Here is a 24,293-nt window from a genome sequence, read left to right on the forward strand (position 1 = left end):
TTGATTCATTTAAATTTTAAATATATTTCACTATAAAAATAAACAATTTCAAGTCGGCCATTTACGATTTTTCAAAAAAAAAATCTCATTATTACAAATTTAGTATCCACGTTATCTAAATGTTAATTTTTGATCATCGATAGGGTTATAATGATTAATTAATTATTTTCAGAGATATTTGATTTATTACTTAAGAAATGGTTATCCAATCATACCCTCTATATTGTTTATCTATATTAGAATATGATAAACAATATTGATTAATATGTTTAAGTTTTATTTTTTTATTGATCTTAAGGTACATTGACAATTTGGTCATTAGTATATGTACCTACTATGTACATTTAGTAATTTATATATTTTTTTTTTATCAAATTGCTTTGTATGCTTCAGAATTTAATATTTCAGTTTTTATTCATTGAATTAACTATTTAAAATGTTATTATTTGAAATATTATGATATTTGTTAAGTATTAAGTTTGATACTTTCCAATGTGACTTGTAGGTCATCTATCCAACTCGATAGAAATTATTAAGCGCAATCAAATTTTAACTATAACTTAAACAGTCAACACTCAACAAAAACTGACATTTACAAAAACCATCTTCTCACAGGGCATTTCATTTAAATACTAGTGAAATGGATTGACGTGGAGTTCAGTGTATAGCTATTAGCTATACATAAAATTAAAGTATATATTTTGTTTGGTCTGACGTTTTGATCGTAAATCTGTTCGCTAACGCCAGCTGCAGTGTACCTACATAACAATTCATATGGTATTGCAATGTTAGCCATGCTACGAAATACCGACAAAACAGCAATTCCACAGCTATATAATATTATTACAACGTTGTACAGGAAATTGTAAGCATTTAATGTATTTATTATGAGTGTGTGTGTGTGTGTGTGTGTGTGTGTTTGTTAGTGCCAGTAATAGCTAATAGTTCTATAGCACTCATATATTGTACGAATCATCGTTTTTAGCACATAGCATATTTGACGATGAACAAATTCTAATACAGCGGGCATTAAAAATAATTAAAAATATCCCGCGTTAGGGATCGAATATTCGTAATTTTACTCCAACAATTACATAGAGAAAGCGATGACAGATTTATATTTATTGTATGGACGCAGTGTCACCTGGGGGAAGGCAGAGAGAGCTGGTGGTACAAATGTAATACCTGAGAAAATATTTTTTAATAATTAAGACTTTTCATAAAAATAATAAAATGTAAAATTCCTTCTTTATTCATTTATAATTTATGTTTAAGAATATAGCCAAATTAGAAAAACCAAACTTAGTATGAAAAATTACTGACGTCTAATGTAACTACAGTAATGAAAGAACAGAAATACCACATGTCTATTAATTTATTTATTTTAATCACTAATGATATTATTAATTTCGCTATCTGTGTATTATATTGACCGTTACCGGTGGTGCACTACTATGGGTATATTATGTTCGAGTAACTAGTTATAATATATTGTTGTGTACAGTATATAGTATATAAATGGAGTATAATAGTTTTAATATTCATTAATAAAGGTATGTAAATAAAGAATTTTTCGAACAACAAATAAAAGACATTATTGGCAAGATTAGATTGAGTTCTAGGTGTTGGGTTTTTCAATGACTGATAATGTGCATAATGTAAATAAGAAAATAACTTTTCTTAGAACTGATAAATTAAATTAAGTGTTTTAAATATATGATGTTATACTTATCAATTATCATTGGTGATTGATGTGTAAAGATTCCATAAAAATTTAGAATTAGGGAGGTACACTTAAAATATTTTTCATCTAGTCAGTTATTTTTCTGTAGAAGTACCCATATGGGGGTGTATCCCAGAGCTTTATTTCAAAGGGGAAGCGAGAGTTACAGGTAAAAATAATAAGTATAACACAAGGTAAAAAATATTGAAAACAATTAAAAAAAAATATTTATGTATACTGAGTGTTTCAATACGAAAAAATATTGAGATTTATAATTTTAGGGTACATTTTTTACTCATTTCCGTGTTGCTATTTGATTTATGTTCTAAGCAATAATAAATATATTTATTTTACAATGATGATGTGTTCTATTATTATTATTTAATAGAAAATTGGTTCAAGTATTGAGTGGATACTTATTGAATGCGAAAATTTCAATCATTTTTAATATAATTGGGAAAAACTAAAAAAATAACTGCAGCAAAACAGAATATTTACACAACACAAATTTTTGACAAAACCTATTTTATCATAGGTAATTCCAAAATGAATTAATAGATAAACTGTATATACGTGAAATGCTCACCAAATATTTATGATACCATTTTATAGTTTTAGAAGTAGTTGAACTATTTATAGAAATTTAAAATTTGAACAGGATTTTACTATTTTATCATTAAAAGCGTTTTATATTCAAATTTCAAACCCATCAAAACGTGGATACTGCTGTTAATAATATATACAGTTTATAATTTTAACCTTATATAATATTCCTTGTAAGTTTTTCTTATTTAAAAAAAAAAATGTAAAAAAGATTTTTATTTTTATGACCATTTAATCGTATTAATTAATAACTAATAAGTAATATCAGCACAGAAGACTTAAAATTATAAAATATTTAAAATAAAAAATTTACGTCATGTGATGCGTTGAACAATTTTCCCGGGAAAGATCTTTTTTAACGTTATTCATGTTAAAATTAAATATATATATACATTATAATATTTCGTTTAAAACAAAACATAATATTATAGCGTACGCGGCCAAAAATAATATCACGCCACGCGACAACCCATGGAATCTAACACTGCGTGCAGAGGTGTTATATATAATGTAATTCACTGTGTCGTGCGACATATAGTGTGCTGTAGTACAGTGTAAGCCAGGACAGTAATGGAAGACCACCACCGGGCTACGAATGACAAGACATTATTAAATAATATATTAGAAATTCTAATACTTATTTCATTTATTTTACTATTTTTGGTACCTACGTATTTGACGATTCGTTTATCGGATTTTATAAGGAGGAAATGTTTTTAAAATTATAATTTTAAACTATCATAATCAAATTAATTTTTTTCCTAATTTGAAAAAAAAATACAAAAATAACCTAAAAGTTGCAATCTATTTATATAGGTACTTCAAAATGTTTTAAAAAGAAACACTTGAACGAGTTGAACGATAACATAAGCTTAAAATTTGTCATCACTTTATAAGTTAATGCATGGTTGAAAATTAAAATAGGTACTCCTATAGTCATTTTTAGGTTGTAAATACGATATACATAAATATATTTCCGAGAAAATGTTGTCAGCATTCAAGTACAATTAGATTAGATTACAAATTAATTTTTCGATTGAAGTTGAAAAAGTTAATGCCCACGAACTACGGAGCACTGTAGATGTGATTTTTATCGTACAATTTATTATGTAAATGGTATAATATATTTTATTGAAACTATAGTATAGGGTTAAGGCAAATTTCCCAATAGTGGCACAGCAGTGGGTCGTCACAAATATTCTCAATCACCTGATTACGTTACAATCTAATAAATATATATACAAGTATATTACTGTTATTACATTATTAAAACATGTCCTATATTATAATTTATAATATGTAAAGGTACCTTGTACACTTTTATTGTACTGTAGCATTGCTTGCGATGTAATGAATAAACGTCGTCGCCGTAATATATAATATTAGAAATCTAAATATTAAGTATTAACTTATAGTGTTAATAGTTAACTGTTAATACTGTTAATAGGTACTCGTACAAAATATGCTATTTACCGTAATATCAAATATTTAACATGCTATAGGTAGGTAGGTATCTATACATTTATTCATTTATATTTTCATAATATATCAGGCGTCTCATTTTCTCACGTTTTCGAAATTCAGCTACAATTGCTACATTTCAATTTAAATTATACCAGTCAACTTTAGTTGGTCTTTTTTAAACACCTTGACTTGTGTTTCCTTTATTTGAAGTAATCAATGTTAGACAAGTTTTACAATATCGCATAAATTTAGACAACTATTACTATTACACTTCCTATTTGTATTCTTAAGTAAAAAATAAAAAAATAATTTTATTTAAAAAATAAAAAAATAATTTTATTTTTTCGTGTTGAGAGAATGTTTGGCACAGTCTTTAGTAAAGTGCTTGAATTATAAATAAACGATTTTCAAAATATTTTCCTTTGGAATCTCGTTTTTTACAATTTTTAAGAACTTATTTTAATTCACCATCGTAAAATATTTCGTTTTTAATTTTAATGTGCGTTTATTCATTATGTAACTAATAAATCACATGTTTTTTAAAAACGTATATCTAAATATTGTTTAATCTACATGACTTACAATCACAGACTAAAAAACTACAACTGCAAAGCGATGAAGTATAGTTATAGGAATAATAAATGAATATTAATCTTTAGTAGATACCTATATTTTTTACCGATAGCATATTATTGTACGAGTACCTACTAATATATATGATGAGTACATTATACATACAGAAGAAATCGTCTATGATGTTTCAGGAAAAATAGGCCATTATAATCAACATTAAAAAAAAAAGTTATCAGTAAACAATACGAGTATACAGTACTATATTTTATTTGCAAAACGTTAACTCTAATTATGTATACTATTAAAAAGTAAAATATATTTTTATTACATATTAATATTTATTTGATAAGTATTGAAAAAAAAATTGTTATTTTAGTTTATAACATAATTTTTTTTAGAAAATAAAAATCATGTATTTTTATTTGTACTTTTTCAAAGTTTATTTTAGAACTTTTATTTTTTAACGGCCATAATATAATTTTACACTGATTATTTATATTGAAAATTATGGTTTTTATTAATCACCGTCGATAATAAAAATATGACCAGTGGTCGTAATAAATAAAACATTTGTCTAAATTCAAGTTATTACATCCTCGCGTATTCAGGTTGTAAGAACGTCATAAAAACCGATAAAAATGTGCACGTTATAAGACTGGTGTTTTGACGGGACCTTTAATTTTAGATCATAAAACCCAGTATGTCACTTCAACCGGTATCATTATAAACAATTTCTACTGTATATATATATATATATATGCATATTGCTGTTTACCGTGTGATCGAATCCCGTAATATTTCCGACGATAAAACGCTGAAAACGGTGGCGGCGAGTAGCGCGCGAAGTTCGCGTCGGTGTTTTCGAGCTTGCGTGTGATTTCGTACACTGTAATATATCACATTGATGTGTGACACGCGTTACAGACAAAAGCCGGCACGGAAGTCTTAGAATACTACTCTTAGACTGGCTACGGTACTTTTACAAAAATTTAATTTCAATTCTTCTGTCATCTTCGCGGGTCGCGGACATCTTGCGGTATTGGTGTGGAATATATATTATGATGAGTATTAAACTGTTATTGTCGTTTATTAATGTATAACTACTATATGACAGGTAACGACGATTAACTTGAACGTCTCCGCCGGGGATCCGGACGGTGTGTGTGATGCGTGTGTGCGCTCGTCTCGCGTATATCGCACTAACTATGATATTATAATAACTGTCTGCTGCACCGCTGTCTATCCGAGTGTGGCTACGGTGCAAGCCGGCGATGGTGTGGGTCTAAAAATAAACCATCACATCTCATCTATACAGGGAGAGAGAGCAAACGGCGGTTGCCGGAGACGATGCTGCGCGTGTACCGGCGGTTGATGACGGTGAGGAGGGATAAAAAATTTGAGAGAGAGATAGATAGATGGATAGATAGATAGACAGAGCGAGTGATAATGAGATGGAAAGAGAGAGGCAAGAGTAGTGTTTTTTACCTACTTTATAGATAGAATAAATACGTTCACGGAGGACATTGTAATACGCGGTGAGTGTATTATTATTATTATTATTATTATTATTATTATTATATATGTTGTTTCGGACGAGAAGCCGCGCTGGGCTGAGGAAGGGAGTCGAGTCTCAGCTGCAGCGCCGTCAGAAGCAACTAGCTATGTATATATAACATGCGGTGGTGGTTCAGTCCGAATAGTCCGATATGCTTTAGCGCTGCGTCTACCGCAATTCTGATACCTATATCGCTATAGACCGTGTACAGTGTATAGATACTTAGCTACCTGTATACGCCATAATATACCTATTATATCGCGCGTATTATTTAACTCGACAATTGCGGTAGAATAATATTTTAATTCAATGCATATCATATATGTGTGTATATTATAAGCCAAGTAGGAAATTTGTCATTCTGAGAAATGCCCGGGCAATGCTCTAGATATGAGTGCCAAGTAAATACATATTATCAGTATTTTTTCGTAGAGTATCTCAAGAGCCCTATCATTATTACACATAAATATATTGAAAAATAGTTTTGAAACCATAAACAAATATAATAGTGAAATATTAAATTATTATAAAAATACATTTATTAATCTTAATTATTTACTTATAGATTCAATTATATTTATTATATTATATTATATTTAAATTACGATATAAAAGTTGCTGAATAACTGAACTCATATTTATTTATCTATTACAATATATTTTATGTACCATTGATTTCCATCATAAAACCGAGTTGTATTATTATTAATTTTCTATTACACTTAAACAGCGGCAACTATAGTGCAGAATATAATATTTTGTCATAAACGAGTGATTTGAAGTGTAAGTACCCTCCACCTGTATTCTTACAATGTGATTTTGGAGCGTCATCCGCACATGTTTAAAAATAAAATACGACAAACAAAATACTGTAATTTTATTCCCAATATTAGTATTGTATCAATAACCAATATCCAATTTTATAATTATGTTATCATCAAAATATGCCATACCTACGATTATAAAAATATAAAATAACAATAAAAAGTAAAAACTAACAAACTATGTGACGTAGTAGTTCGAAACCATCGAACCGTGTGTTATAGAATGTTTAACAATAAAAAAACACTATTGCATTTTGATAATTGGTTACAAATAAAACTTATCGACTATCAGATCGACACACTTAAAATTAATAATGCATAGTTTATTCAATGTTCGTTAGAATTAACGATTGTACATATTATCTGCATAGATAGCGAAATACGTTTTTGCAATTTTTAATCGAATTTTTATTCATGAAGTATGGTACAAAAAATACAAAATGTATGTAAAATAAATAAACATTGTGCCTTATTATAATAAATACCAAAATTTGTGGATATAAATGTCACTACCAATCTACTTACAATAAATTAGTACGTATAATTAATAATATAATATATTAAAATACGGTTAAGCGAAAAAGTCGAATCGCACGTATACGTATTGTTGTTGAACAATTGAACTTACTCTACTTGAAAAAAAGATAATATTCGAACAGAATTTATCAAAAACCATACGCGTACATATATGTTTTTACTAATAAAATGTATAATTTTAATATATAATTAAATCACGGTTTCATCACTTTTAACGATTTGTAAATTACTTGACGACATATATGATAAAACAGTGATGGACGAAATATACTAAAATATTTTACATAATAAACAAGAAATAATACGTATTTTTATTATATCATTAAAATAATTAGTATTTTATGGAATAATTATTGACAAATATCATCATCGATAATTTTGCAAGGCTTTTTCATCATTTTACGTTTAATTCTAATTTATAGTTAAGTCCTTTACAAACTAATTGCAGTTTAATAAAATTAAATTCATAGTCACATATATCTTTACGTACTAAAATTAATGTTAAAAAAATCTATGGAATGATTGAACAATCCTCAAAGTGTAATTTTAAGATTCAATTTTCTGAACTTTAACTTAATTTTAAGATAAAAAGTTTTGCTTTAAATAATTTTAATATAAGTTTATTTGTTCTAATATTAAAGATAACAATACACAATTGGGCTTGAAAAATATATATTGCTCGTGGATCTGTCAAAGAAAACAAACGCGTTGACATCCTCTTAAGAAAAAAAATAACAAGTTTCATTTGCATTCAACCTAATCATTAAGAACAATCATTATTATTCGTGAAAATACTTACTTTTACAAAAATACAAATTGAACGTGCAAAAAAAAAAGTTTACTTTTATATTTTACTTTTAATCATTATGAATAAAAAATATAAAAATACAAGTATACGTGAATAAAATGCTATTTCTTTATCTCGTTTGGGCTGTGTTTCATCTAAAAAAAAGGTAACCAACAAACCTGTCTAATCAACATGCAAATGATAATCACCGAAATAAAATTCTAAAAATATTGATTATACGCCATTGAATTGGTGTCATATTACAGTTAGGTACTTGAAATTTAGTCGTACAAATTCATACTAATATTACGTACTAAATTTTTATTTTAAATTAAAAATTATTTTTTAGGAGAAAGGTTACACATACAATATTGAAGAAGAAAAATAAACTTCATTAAAAAAAATGTGTTTTTAAAAAGAAAAAAAATTTACATTATTTTTTATCAATTAAAAGTTTAAGACTTTTTATCATCGTAAAAATTTTACTAAACCTAGAAAAAATGAAAAGTACAAGATAAATTACTTTTTTAAATATTAAATTTAGCTATTATTAAGTTACAATATTTTATATTTTCTAGTTATATATTATGTCTATTCTATTCTTTATGCTCCAAAGCTTATCTATAGACTTCAATTACAATCATGAGCCAAAAAAGTTTACCAGATTAAAATTATAAAAAAAAACCAGGTAATATGCCAACAAAATTAAAAAAAAAATATTTTTTTTTCAATTTTTAATATTAATAGATTAGAAAACCGTTTTCCGTGTCATACTAGAATATCTTTTCCAACCTTCAAGTCATATAAAAAATAATTAGTTATGAGTTAATGTTTATTATAATTGAGGTAAAAATTAACTCGTTGACACTGTTAGTAAAAATGTCCTGTAAATATGTAATTTTAATTAAGATAACATATTTTATGAACAAAAATAACATAACATTTAACACTGTTATACATTTTTAGTCCATATTAATAATCACTCGCATGATAGTGTTCAGTCACACAGAAACGAACTAACCTATGTACGTATGTAGGTAAATGTATTGAATTTTAAAAATATCTCAGTCCTAAAATTGTGAAAATAATATAAGCAAACGACGAATATTAATCCTTGCCGAGTATATCTGTTACAGTAGTCACTCGTTAATTCGAACCTCGATAATTCGAAAAACTTGACAAATCGAACTAAACGCCGAGTCCCCTGAGAAAACCTCTATAATTAAAAGAAAATACATGTATTCCGGTCCACTCGATGATTCGAAATGTCTGTCGGTTGGATACACTCTACAATTCGAATTTTTATTCCATGAACCTCTATAATTCGAATTTCCTTAAATGCGATTATATGTAAGTTCATATGTATGTACAATATACATACTTATAAAGATTATGTACAATCTAAAACAATACTAATAACGATGGTGGTTAAATATTATCGTAATTTATAAACGTTATCGTACCTTACCTACCTAATCTAAGCTTTTGTCAGGATTACGTCAATTTTTTGAGCAATCTGAAATGAACGAAAAAAGATACAATACAATTTTCAATGCTATCAGTAAATTAGACAACGCTATGGACCAAATTGTGGCTAGCAATTTATCACAAAAAAAAATAACAGATTTATTTAATATGTAATATATAATAAATAAACGTCAATTAATAATTGTAAAATATAATAATATGTATATATGTATAATAAATTAATATCAAAATAAATGTAGTATGTATATACCTACATAGTACATACAATACTTTTTCACCTCTCTTTAATTCGAATTAATTTTTTACTTTTCTATTATTCGAACACTCAGTAAATCGAAAACCTCTACAAATCGAATTTTTAACTCGGTCCCCTGAATTTCGAACTATCGAGTGACTACCGTCTATGAATGTGTACATCACCTGTATAGGTATGTTACAAGTAAATAATAATGTAGAAGCTAAATGTGTAGACTTCAATTTTAATTGACTACGTTTTTAAACGCTAAAAAAAATGTATATTATGAACATACACGTCGCAAGAATACAAAACAGCGGCTTTACGTATTATTATTATTATTGCGATGACGAGGTGAAGATGATAAATGAAAATCGACGACGTTCAACCCGATGACGGGCGCACGCGTATAAAATGACTGCCGTACGTATAGTAATATTACAATATTGTAATATTTAATTGTAAATCATTATTATAAATGTAAAGTCGAGGGACGTCAGCTTCAGCCACGGCCGCGAGCGTTGTGCACATAAACTGTAATATAGTATAAGCGTGTGTTATAAAGCAACTATTCAGCTCTGCTACTATACTATGAGGGGATATACACCCGAGGATATACTGCATGTACGAGACAGTTATTTTATCATAACACTCAATTTCTCTGTAAATTTATGTTTTTGAAAACATTATTTTCCTTCTATATACTTCATTTTAGTACAATATTAAATCATATTATTAATTAGTTATTTATTGTATTGTGTAAACTAACTTATTTATTTTTAACTTTTTTTATGACAGCATACGTTTTTTATACTATTAAAGAATATTTTTTTAAGGATTTCGAATCACAAAAATCGAATTTGGACTTTGTTAAGTAATTTTTTATAACTAATAGTTATTTAACTACTCCATAGTCTATACGTTTGTATCCATGAGTTATAATTTTATCAATAGTAAAATGTTTAGTAATGATACCTAAAATTTTAAATTCAATTAATACCGCGTGATCGCATTAATAATACACATTTGTAGTTAAATATCTTAAAATTATATTTATTTTTGAACATTTTTAAATTGAAATCCTTTTTTCAAGCATGCGCATTAAAATAATTATTTAAAAATGAAAATAAAATTAATCAAAAAGCAACATTTCTTGATTATTATTTGAATTATTTATTTGTTTATTTTGTTATTTTTTTATCAAAACAACCAAGTATTTTGTATGATTTGTATTTATATTGTTCATATGATATTTCATTCATTCTCAAATCATTCAACTTTTATGATGGAAAAAAAGAATATTAAACTACTAGATAGTTGTTTTAAAAAAAATGACACAATTCAACTTTAAACTTAATAAAGGAGTGCAAATCAATACAATTTTTTTTTTGCTATGCATACATGGAAAAAATTAAAAAGGAAAAAAAAATTAACAATTTCAATGTTTAATAATTTTTTTTTTCTATAATAAGTGTAATATAAACCAGTAACAAATTAAAAGTTATTTTGCAGGAGTTTTTACTGTTACCTTAAATTACGATCATCCTGTATATATATATATGTTATAATAATATGACCTCAGACCTGTATAATTCTTTGCGTGACCATTATTAATTATTTTTATTTTTAACCTAACCTATGGCACGATTCTATTCGATTCTGTGTATAAAAGACAATTTCATAGCGTTTCATCGTAGTCAGCATGCATGTATAATACATGTACGATAAAGTTAAATGTTTGAATATCATAGCAAAATTTACTTGAGTAAATTAAAACTAATAGTACCCAATTATTTAAATAATAATATTTCATTTATTTACAAAAACCATTAATATTTTAGGATTTTGAATAGGAAAATTTAAATGTAATGTATACTAACAATTAATTATATAGACTTAATTATTGAAACTGTATTTATATTTAATTTTAACTTAAAACATTTAACCTAATTTTGGTTTTTGAAAATAAAATAATACTTGTTTACGTAAATTATATTTAACTCTGTAAATAGAAATATATTTTATGATAAATGGTTCACTTTTAATAAACCATCCAATTTTTATCACTTTGATTTGGTCATTGTGCACAATATATAATATCGTAGCGTATCATTGAGTGTATCTAAATGTCCTAAATATATGTCATTTATTATTGTCTGCATTAGAATTGCACTTAAAAACACGTCAAATCTTTTCTTTGTTTAGCCTTATAAATTCAAAAACTACTAGACCATTTTTTAATAAAATTTATATCAATAGATTTCTTAAAGCTCCTAGCGTGTTTTTAATATGTATAGTTTATTTTGCAACCCCTATAAATTGTTAAAGGTGGCTCACACATGAATTTAGTTTCGGCTCACGAAAACCATAAGTTTTTTTTCGTTTATTTAATTGGTTGCCATTGGTCATAGATTATATATTACAATTATAATTAATAATTATATTAGTAAAAATATAACATATTATAAAAATTATTATAAATATATTTAAAAAACAATAAATCTTGAAATCAAACACTTAGGTTAGGTAACACATTTACAATAATTACATTTATTATTCATAATCATAATTTGTTTTCTTAATTCTGGACAAATCGATAAATATCATCAATCTTAACGACGTTGGATTTACGTCGAATTTTATACATTCGTTTAATTTGTTTTAAATTTTTTGTATTTACGTCAAAAATAATATGTCCAGAATTAAGAAGTAACCACAGTATTAATTATATTTGTATTATAAATTTAAACTGAAACAAAACGGAAAACAATAGAAAGATAGATTAATTTTAACTCGAGCATAGTAAAGTATATATTATGTATAAAATATAGTATAGCTTTAGCCGACTCTCGGTGACGATAAACAATATCACTATTATACAGTATCTCGTTATAATAGCATTTTACTAATAGTTAATACTATAATGGACGGTTACTGTGTATGTCCGTTAATTAATAATACTTACACACGTGTGCATTATCATCGACGTTGTATTAAATTATTATTATTATTATTGCCATTATATGTTGTATAGTACCGGTTGATGGTGAAATGGAAAACATAACAATTTTTTAAAACAATCACCCGTCGTTTGATTATGTGTACACATAAATGAAAAAAAAAATTTGACACACACACACATAAACTAGCGCAAACACGATTTCACGTGAGACTATAATACATTACAACAATATCCAGAGGACTTTAATGTATAATAGGACGGCGCATGGCATGGTGACTGTGACATAGTGTTCTAGTCGTTACTGGCCTCCGGCGTGTTTGCGGATAGTGTGCGAAGAGTGTATGGGTTATACACTTTTACGTACAGCGTATACCGACCCAAGATACGTATATTATAAATTATAATGAAAGCAGCTACGGTAACAATGTAAAACGGAACAAGTATACAACAACGAAACGCCCGTATATAATATTAAGTAAGTACCTATAATACAGTTGTACAAGTATTGGGTGTGTAGGGTACAAGTAATGGATGAAAAATTATAAAGCGATACAGTATTTGTTAACCTATTTAATATATAATGTCCTAGTCGCAATGGTGGATTTAGACAAGCGTAAAAGACCCGCGCGGCAAATGTCACGGAAACGGCCTTCCCTCCAATATACGATGGCAAATGCAAATTACTCTGTATACATGTATAACGTAATAATATTATTAGGGCGATACCCGATTGAGCGTGGTCCATTTATTTTAACAATCCGATTGAGCACAGAAAAATGTCTTCATTTCATGCAACGTTGTCAATATTTTGGCGGTTCAGCCATGTAACAACGGGTTTATTTGTATAAAAACTGTTATTTGTTACCTACTCGTATACATACGATTACATTATATTTTTGTGGTTTTTGAGTGAAACTAGTAATACACTGTTCAATATCAAATAGGATTATTTACAACTATCAGTCGTTGCACCGTACTTATCGTTTAGGTATCTACTCGACGATTTTGACATTGATATGTAATATGCAAAAATGTACGAAATTTTGTTTATTTCAAAAATATTCTCTACAACTTTTACGATTTATTTCTATACATAAAAAATAAATTAATACGGCACCGTCACACGAATTTCTGTGCGAAGTCGTATCGTATAACTGTTGTTATTTTTTTTTTGAATTCATATTCTTTGATTACATCTGAATTCATATGGGGTTGTGCAATAAGGTAAACTTTACTCATTTAGATAAAATCATTTATACGTATTATATTATACTGCGTGTAATTATATATTAAATTATTATGTATGATCAATTTTTCATAAATTTGTATGAGCCCCAAAAGATAAGGATCCAATAATATATTTCTTGTTCCTTTTTTAGTCTATTTGCAAGATAGATAAAATATTAAACTGAATTGATTGTTGATACCTATTTCCTACTCATATAGTAAAAAATATGTGCTGCAGGAAGCCTCGATTAAAAACCGTGGTCACATTATTAACTTTTCATATGGACATATGGTGTAACATATTCTTAAGGTTATAATATTAGAAGAAATAAATATCAGTATAGTAAACATAGAATAAAATAAACACATTCAAATCTCAGGAAATCTCATGTTAATGAATATTTGAAATGGATTTTTAAAGCAAAACGAAAATCGAATGACTAGGGAATATTGAATCAGAATAATCAAACACGGGAAAACATAAAAGGTTTCACAAAATGATAAAAATGTCATTAAAAAAAAAAACATTTTTTTTTTTTTTTTTTGAAGTAATAGATGTTCATTATTTCTTTTATCCAGTTAAATTCACTACTGTAGCCATATTCACTACGTATTATATTACATTATAGTTGTTATAATATTATTATTGCAGTAATTAGTACACGATACATACCTACGACCATTATTATGTATACCATAGTGTATAACGGTACGAGCAGTTCAAACATAATACGTGCCTGCCTATATTTTGCTCGCGTAACGAAATAATGACCCATCGCACGCTTGAACGCGGGATGCTCCAGCCACACACTAACACACACACACACACACACACACACAGGAATACACGAGGATCTCATTGGTATATATACCGCAGCGGGTGCGTATACGACTAGAGTTTACAAATTTGATTCATTACTCGCGCCAGGTCGGCTACAATAATATATACTCGTAAAAACATATCATCGTTATAAATACACTATTAATGTGCAGTGGCCGAGATGGGCGTATACCCGACGATAGAGCCGAGTCGCGCCAACCGGATATAATAATACGATCCATATAATGCTATGTAGGCACATATTATGTCATATATATATATATGTGTGTGTGTGTGTGTGTGTGTGTGTGTGTGTGTATTATGCGAATTTGCGTTGTGTGCAGCGGATCTGCGGATATGTGCATTGGTAAATGAATTCATTGAAGTACACGTCATGTTTCAAAATTAAGTTCACTAGAAAAATTAAGTATTTGGCTCCACGCACTATAAAAAATTCTAAAAAAAAAATTATGACGAAAGTGTAACTCTTTTCACTCTTTATAATAATTTGTATACGATTTAAAGAATTTTCCTAATCGAGTATATTTATATAAAATGATTATAATTTATCATATTATAATAATAAATCGTTATTAATTAAAAGTTGCGATAATTATAAACATAATTATTAATAATAAATTCTAGTATTAGGAATAAATATTTACGTGAATAAGGAAATAAAGTCTTAAATTGTGCAGGAGTTGGACTAGAGACTAGACCCTCCAAATTTTTGATAAGTCACCCCATTTCAAAAGTTAGTAATAAATACTAATCATATAACATTTTTATAAATTAAACTCAATTACAGTTATTAAAAAAAATAACTATTTTTGTGATACAGTTTAATATTTTTGATAAAATAAAACATAGATCATAAAAAAGAATTATTATATTTTCTATCGTTATTGAAAATGTGTTATAATTTAATTTTTAATTGTCTTTATAAAATCTGATAAAATAATAGGTTATAAACGATTAAGGATTTAGACTTGCTCACACCCATGAACTAGATATACCTACACAATACACATTTTAATTCATGCATCATGTTCACGGTTATCATTAGTGATAGATTTATACGTAAAAAGAACGGTGGATTTAATTAAAATAAAAATATTTATTAAAATTTAATATTTTGTATTTGTATATCAATAGCTATATAATCATGGAATGAAAAGTGTAGGGAGTGCGGAGCTATCCCAACGGTTTTTCGCTAATATTATGGATTTGAGTTCCTCCCAAAAAATTGGGATATTTGTGTTAATGATTATATATGTATTAAGTATATAACTTTAGCACAGTCATTTCAACACCCTCTAAACTTACGTAAAACAATCAGTGCAAAACTATAGTTTAGAAATTACAGGTGACAAAGTTTCGCTATACGGCTTATACTCTATACGTATCTGCAATATCAAAAAAATAAATATATACTGTACTTATATACAGAATGAGATGCTCTGTACACGTTAAATACATTTTCAACGTTTTCGTTTAAAGCTGTAGACTTTATTTTAGTGGAGCTACCTAACCTAGAATAGTATCTAAATTAATATTTCCAAGTCAATATTCTCTTCTAGTTACAACCATAGCGGTGCAAGGATAATGCCTACGAAACAGTTCAAATAATTTGATCCATCCGCCACACCCTTTTTTAATTTACCGCCTCTTGAATATTAATTTTTTAAGTTGGTATAACTATAAATTAATATATATTTTATAAATCATTTTAAATATAAATAATATAAATTAATGTTATTCTTGTGTTTAATTCAATTATACCTAAAATAGTTGGCACTCAGTAGTATTCTATCATTTTACCACCCACCTATCCAATTTTTAAGGCAATTTAATTGAACTACCTAAAGCGCGTTTTAGGCGCTATAGGCAGTAGATAGGTGAAAGTTCATAGATTGAATGACATTATAAAGGCATTTACTAGGCACCTATATACCTTCATTTTTAAATCCAGGACATTTATTTTATGCAACTACCATAATGTAATTAAATTAAATTTCCAATATTCTCGTGTATTATTATAGTAAATTATAAAATATCGGTTATTATAGGAAATCGAAAAATTTTAAGCACGTTTATTAAAATGGCAGGATCTAACGATTTACAATGTTTCAGGACTTACCTATAGAATTTATAGGAGCATTACATTATTTATAATATAATACGCATTTCCTTGTGTTATGGTTGCGAATTACTAAAAATACAATTTACATCACGTGATGATAAGTGCACACTGATAATAATAATTACTATAATATTAAGATATTAATACATATTATTTTCGATAACATTACATATTGTTATATAATACAGCAATGAATGTGTGTTCGTTTCATTAACATTAAAATATAATGAAAACTATAATAGCTGCATAATTTGTTCGAGTGATTGTAAAATACACAAAAATAATTTTGTTTCGCCAAATCTCGTCTATACTTTTTATCTATAAGTATACTGATTACAGAGTCAGTGACTAATCAACATATTTTATCTATTTATCATAAAATTATTTAAATTTAGGTTTTTTTTAAGTTGATGTATCATCAAAATTTAAATTTAAATGAGTAGCTAATAAGTTATTATACATTGAGGATAATAGTCCATAAATCATGGAAACATATATCTAGAAATATAGGACTATATGGTATCAAAATTTAAATGTATAATAACTATTTTATAATTTGTAAAAATGCTGATTCAAAGTTCATGACTTTGAACACTACATTTATTCATTATTTGAATTTAGTTCATTTTACAGTCAATATATTCTGCGCCTTATATTATGGACTTTTATTACCTCAGAAACTACTTCTTCGAATTTTGATTTACTTATTTAAATTAATCATTTACTTAACAGTTCATAGAAACAAAAGGTGGTTACTGGTTATAACTTATAACTTATCATTTGTAAATATAAAATTTGTACTACTACAAGATATTCCTTAATTGGTATGATAAATCTAAGTATTTTAAGTGTTTAAGTTTTAAACGTATACTTACTAAAAAAACTTCAAAAAAACTTCAAAAAAAAAAATAATTGAAACTTTAAATTCGAAGAAATTTTTATAAAAAAAACTCATATGAGATAAAAAAAAATTATGTTTATAAATACAAGGGATGTGTTTCGGAATTTTATCAGAGTAGCACTGCCACACTTTTTACTTATTGTAATTATATAATATATTTCATTATTACTATAATAATAATAATTATTATTAGTTATGACCATGTTACAAAATCTATACCTAGTACTGATTACATATGTGTCCGTAGCACTTTTTTTTTTATTTGCAGATTTTTATTCCAGTATCGCGTTATTTATAAACCTGCGATGTATAATGTACCTATTATAGTATTAATTATATAGGTTTACATATACCGTGTACGTAAAAAAAACATAGATTTATATTATTAAACGCTCCCGATTACGTACCTACAATATTATAATTATATCAAGTAAAAATAGCTCTTGTCCGGTTTGGATTATGGGATCAGATGCTCAAGATTTGATTATATTTATTGATTGATAATAATAATTTTTGTATAATATGCACTATATCATATGTATAAATGTGTCGTGTGTGTGTTTATTATATATATATATATTATAACCACGCAATTAACCAGTAACATTGGCAGTGGCTTATTATTATTTCTTGGTGACGGGCCCTAGTGCGGTACTGTAATGCAAAATGGATGTATGCGCAACATCTTGTAAAATATATATCATACGATATGTGGAAAACTTCAATTTCAGTTATCCGGAAATATTATGATGGTTTTATTTGATCTCCTTTTCCTGTTTTGCGAAGGATACTGCAAACGACTATTCGCTTATTGCCTATATAGCTAGTATATACATGCGTCAGCGCGGCATCGACTCAAAGACCCTAATATTAGTATACAATAACAATTTATTATTAATAATTGGAGTAGTGCAGAGCCGACGTTCAGACTGGGAGATTATCGTCGGCGCACGAACGGCAATTGCTGATTGAACAAAACCGTTCGGTATCGTATAATATAATATGATGTGTAGTCTGATGATCCCTAGTAAAAGAGTTTCTATGGTACTTTGAGATATATGATATGACACTAAAACATTTATTTGCTGTCAGATATAACGTAAGTATGGGAAGGCAACTGTGTTTATTAAATTCGTCGATTGGGTGAAAAAAATAAAATTTTAATTCCTATTTCCTATAATGTAAAAAAGATCTTAAGTATACGTACATTCTATGCTATTACTTATTATTTAGGCTAAGTATGACTATGTGTACTTATGATTTTATTTTATATCCTTTAGATAAAAAATCGTGTTAGACATGCAATTTATCAAAAAACATTTTATATTCGTGGACGTAGATGTTAATTATAAATATGTTAATCAACATAATTTAAACCACACTATGACATATATTTAGTAGCCAATAAGTGTGATCTAGGACTGGGTGAGTTTATTTATTTATTATATAATTAATTAATTAAGTTTAAATTAGGCTTTAAATAATATTTATACCAAACTCATATGAAATAAATAAAAATAGAATTAATTAGGAACACAGCAATTAAAAATAAAATTTTTCAAATGAAAGTGATTTTAATTTAACATAAAAAATTATTTTTTTATTTATAAATGAAATTTAGTTTTATTTTAATGATTTGTTATTGTAAAATCTATGACTCATTATTAAATTTCCAAGAAATTTTTTTTTCAGTTGATTATTTTATATATCAAGAGAATTATCTTGAACTAGAGTAACCTAGTGGCTGCCATACATTTTTAGTATTTTCAGAGCTAAAAATGTTTTTCCAACGTCGCTAATGCAGTAGCCAGTAGTTAAAAATTTATAAAAGTTACAATATGTGGTGATAAATCAATAATAAATAAAATGTTTTTGTTGATCTATATGACTATATTTTCTAATAATTTTATGTTTGTGCTTATTAAGAATAGTTAGGTTAGTTGTGTAGTTATATACGTAATATAACAATATATTTTGAACGGTTTAAAATGAACCTACTAAAGAAAAATAAAACGTAATTATAAATACGAATGCACATTTCACCAGATATAATGGGCATTTCTGCTGGAACGAAACATCTATAGTCTATACCGTCCCTTATAATACAGTCGGGTTTCATCTAAGTACCCATTACCTACATAATAAATATACATTTATATGTATATATACACCGTATTATGCATGTAATAAAATAAAATCGTTCTACGTGGTACTAGTGTGGATACACTAATAAACAATATAGACAGAACCGTAGGCACTTTTACGCAATACCATAATAATATAATATTCGAACGAAGTTGTATAACAGCAAGTACCTATAATGACTATCTGCAAATTTTTTTTTTATATGTTTAATATTATACGTAGGATGATTGTATAAGTGTATGTATGTGTGTATTATTGGTGTGTAGCCGCCGACGTGGAGCTGCACATCGATGACGACTAACTGGACTGGTTTTCGTCTCGAACGACCACGAAATTCGCTTTTACACGATGTTCTGATTTCTAGGACCTACCACACGTTTTTATAACCTTATTAATTTACATACTATATGTGACGTACCTCCTATGTAATACCCTTGCGTGAAGGCAAATCTAAAACACGTTATAATCATATATTCTGCCGAAAACCTGTTCCAATGAAAATTCACTAGTTCCGCGATTATATGCGTCAAATACACAGGTATTACTTTTATAAATACACATAAATGACAGACAGACAATAAGATAAATGTGTCGTGATCACCGCATAATTGGAACATCTGCAGAAGTGTTAAATCGTATTAAATATTGCTCACTTTTACGTTTATGTAATAACTAATAGTGCGTATAATATGAACCTTAACAGTTAAAGTCTTTCAGAAGCACGCGAAAATAACTAAATTCTGAAAACAAATTCTACACGAGGCGAGTATAAGATGTTGTTTTCTTTAAAAACAATGATAATCGTAACATTTGAGAAATGTTGGTGAGTAGAACCTATTTTATACAAAATACTGTTAGTAAAGGACACGTTTGTATTATCTTGACACATTAATTTATAATTAATGATTATAAATTTATTTGGGGCGTTTTGTTTTTGCTGTGCAGTGTACTACGATCCTTTTGAAAATTACAATTTACAGTTAGAAGTATTTAGAAAATTCACATCCATAAATTAAATAGGTACCACTTTTGTTAAATTTGTATTTAAAGAATTAAATTTTATCTAACTTTAGAACACTTATCATGCGTCAATTTTAAGAACACTAATCAAAATGATAATAATATTTTGACTGATTTTAACCAGAGCTTGCAAACGTTATAGTAACGTTATATTTGACAAAAATCGATTGAAATTTGTAAACGTAAATATAACGGAAAACGATAAACATAAAAATTTTAATAACACAAAACAATATAATCTAACATTTAACAAATTTTTTTTTTCAAATGCAAACCCTGATTTTAACATGTTAATTATCCTACGCTCTTCTAACTCCTATTTATCTCTCATAAATATCATTAGATATCTTCAATGAAAAAATACAATATCTGTATTAACTGTAATTATTGGTATCACTCAATCATCGACCGAAGATTCACAACAACACTTATTCCACACTAAACTCGTCAATATTTTGTTGAATACAACAATGATAAGCAATAGACGAATATAGCCATTAGCCAAGCCAATACAAATGCCAACATCTAAATTAAAAAATTTAGTATTCTACTATTTTTGGGCTTTCTTATTCCTATGGTATAATAAAAAATTAAACGATAGATAATACCTAAGTGAAAGTACAGTAGATTTTGGCTTATTTTAAGAAATACGCTTAAAACTCGCTGATAATAACATAATATTTTATAGTAGCTTATATTACTATTATATTATATTCGTCGATTTGACAAATAATAAGCAATACAGATAGATAAGCATTCTAGGGTTAAACCTCGCATTTTTATTCTGTCGATTACACCACCGGTGTTAATCATACACTGTTGGTAATCTCCTAAATTTAGCATCTATATACACTGTAGTTGTACCCATATAAACACGCATCTCGTATTGTATCATATAAATTAAATCACTTACTCCTTATATTATGTACCGGAGACGACGGTCAGATATCGTGGCCAACACTGTTTATTACTTGGACTGCGGCAAATGTTTAGATCGAGGACAACACCGACATCACTAACGAACGTCCAAACGCGTAGTTAGGTATATAATATTAGTGGAAAACAATAGCGGCTATATCATTATATCGTTATTATTATTAAATACTACGATCGTACACCGTGAATCACTACGAGCCGTTCCGAACGATGCGAATAAACCAGTACGACTGACGGCCGGCCGGCTCGCGCTAAACGTATATATGGTAGATAGGTAGATAGGTAGGTAGGTAGGTAGGTTGGTAGGTACCTATGTATATTGTGTATACAATATATAAGTAGGTGGTACGACGTAATGATATTCGACTGGTTCGGCGGCGGCGGTGGTGGTATTATAAAATATCTCGGCGGCTGACAATTATTATTATTATCATCATCATCATCATTTATAACCATCGTATAATCATCATCGTCGTGATATCGCTTTGACGCGACCGTCTATCGCTTTTGGACGGCTGCGGTGCCGAGATCCGGATATTTGGGCAAAAAAATATCGAACAATAAAACAGCAAATTATTTTCGACCGAAACTGTTGGCGGCTGGCTATCGGGATGCAACGCATCGACGCTATTACGTGGTAACACGACGCACTTAATATATTTCGTGCATGTTTATTAGTATAGTTGTAGCGGTTTTTATAATATTAAAGACGTACAAATAATGTAGAAACACGAACGCGAAAAATTGTATATTTTTCGATTTTCTTGCACTCGTGTCGGTATGCGCACGCATACTCGGAGGCCGGACGGATGCAGCTTGCGGAGAACCAACGTGTCGTTAATATAATATAAATTATAATCGTTATTATACACGTCGTGTATGTGTTTGTAAGCCCACTTGTGTATTTGAACAGATTTTTTTGCTATACGACATTCGAATGCGTTGATAAAAAAAAAGAAAAGAAAATGTTTGAATAGTAGTAGGTACCTAAGACACGGCATAATATTTTATTGTTGTTAGCACGTTCGCATAAACTCGAAAGCCAAAACAGACAAAATAATAATATTATAGTATATTGCTGTAAATACAATATAGCATACAATGAGTATAGTATTGCGTAGGTATACATTATTATTATTATTATTATTATTATTATCTTTTAAAAACCGTGCCGTGTACTCACGAGGATCGCACGCCACTTTTACTGCCATCGCCACTTCCACAATGATCGGCGGACGTCATCGTTATTTCGTTGATAATTATATATATTTAACATAGGCGTAACTTGGAAATGTATTAGGAGGGGGGAAATATAAAGTTATTTTTCAACTAGTCTAACTAAATTTTAAATCACTTATATTTAAAATGTTAATAATACCTTCTGTTGTACACTAGTATAAGGTGATCGATATGAGTTAGTAATAGAATAAATCAAAAATAAATGAATAAACAAGCTTAATTACACTAAAAACATAGAAAACTTTAATATTATATAACTTCCTAGCAAAATGTATCATAATTCATAATTATAAAAACTGCAGCAAGTAGATTTATACAATTTACTTTATATCTAGAATAATAACAAATTTACATTAATATTGTGGTCTTCTACCTCTAATTGATCAATAATTTTAACAAAATTTATTGGATACATCTTCTCTATGTTTAAAATAGGAATAGCTATAATGCCTATGTTAGTTTGAACTCTATCAAATGCTAAGTTTCTTTTTGAAGAAGAGTCTATAAATGTATACATTTTATTTAATGTACCATACATGTTACGTGAATTGGAACTACTTTTCTATAAATATCAACTATACACAAGTTAAGTATATGTGCATTGTAATGGACGTACAAAGCTAGTTTATTCTCATCTTTAATTCGTTTAGTTACTCCAGAACCACGCATTAAGTAGCTCCATCGTAGTATTGATCTCTCATGCTTTCAATTTTAAAAGTTCAAAGCTTGAAAAGTACTTTTTAAATATGAAAGACCATCACCGTCCAATTTATCTGTTTTGTAAAAACCAATAAAATTTTCTAATACAAATAATTCTTTATCACAGTATTTTAGCACAATGGACACTATTGCTTGTGGTTTTTTAAGTATTAAATTTTGTCCATTCACTGTACACACCCACATTTTTAATATTATTAATAATCTGAAATGAAACGTTTATACTTTATATCGTTCAAATTTATCAAACCGTTTTTTTTATTCAGAGCTATAAAATAACAAAATGTTTTTTTTTTTTTTTTTAAATAATATCTACTAATAATATAACAATATTGTTCTTTATGTAAAATTATTCATTATTTTACATAATATTGATTAATTAAAATTGAACATT

At 27.7% G+C, this 24,293-nt stretch overlaps 1 protein-coding gene across 2 annotated transcripts in view; it reads right to left on the minus strand.

Moving 5' to 3' along the window:
* The window catches only part of LOC112595341 (galactosylgalactosylxylosylprotein 3-beta-glucuronosyltransferase S-like), a 35,798-nt gene extending 13,620 nt beyond the window's left edge, over positions 1-22,178 (minus strand). The window contains exon 1 of one of the 2 annotated variants that reach the window (XM_025340496.1): positions 21,921-22,178. The gene's annotated coding sequence lies outside the window, so the exon portion shown is untranslated. Of the gene's footprint in view, positions 1-5,138; positions 5,572-21,920 lie in introns of those variants that run through there. The other variant, XM_025340497.1, reaches the window with a different exon arrangement.
* Positions 22,179-24,293: the final 2,115 nt, after the last annotated feature.

This window comes from Melanaphis sacchari, unplaced genomic scaffold (genome assembly GCF_002803265.2).
Source record: "Melanaphis sacchari strain LSU unplaced genomic scaffold, SCAv2.0 Contig26_pilon_pilon, whole genome shotgun sequence".
Lineage (NCBI taxonomy): Eukaryota > Metazoa > Arthropoda > Insecta > Hemiptera > Aphididae > Melanaphis > Melanaphis sacchari.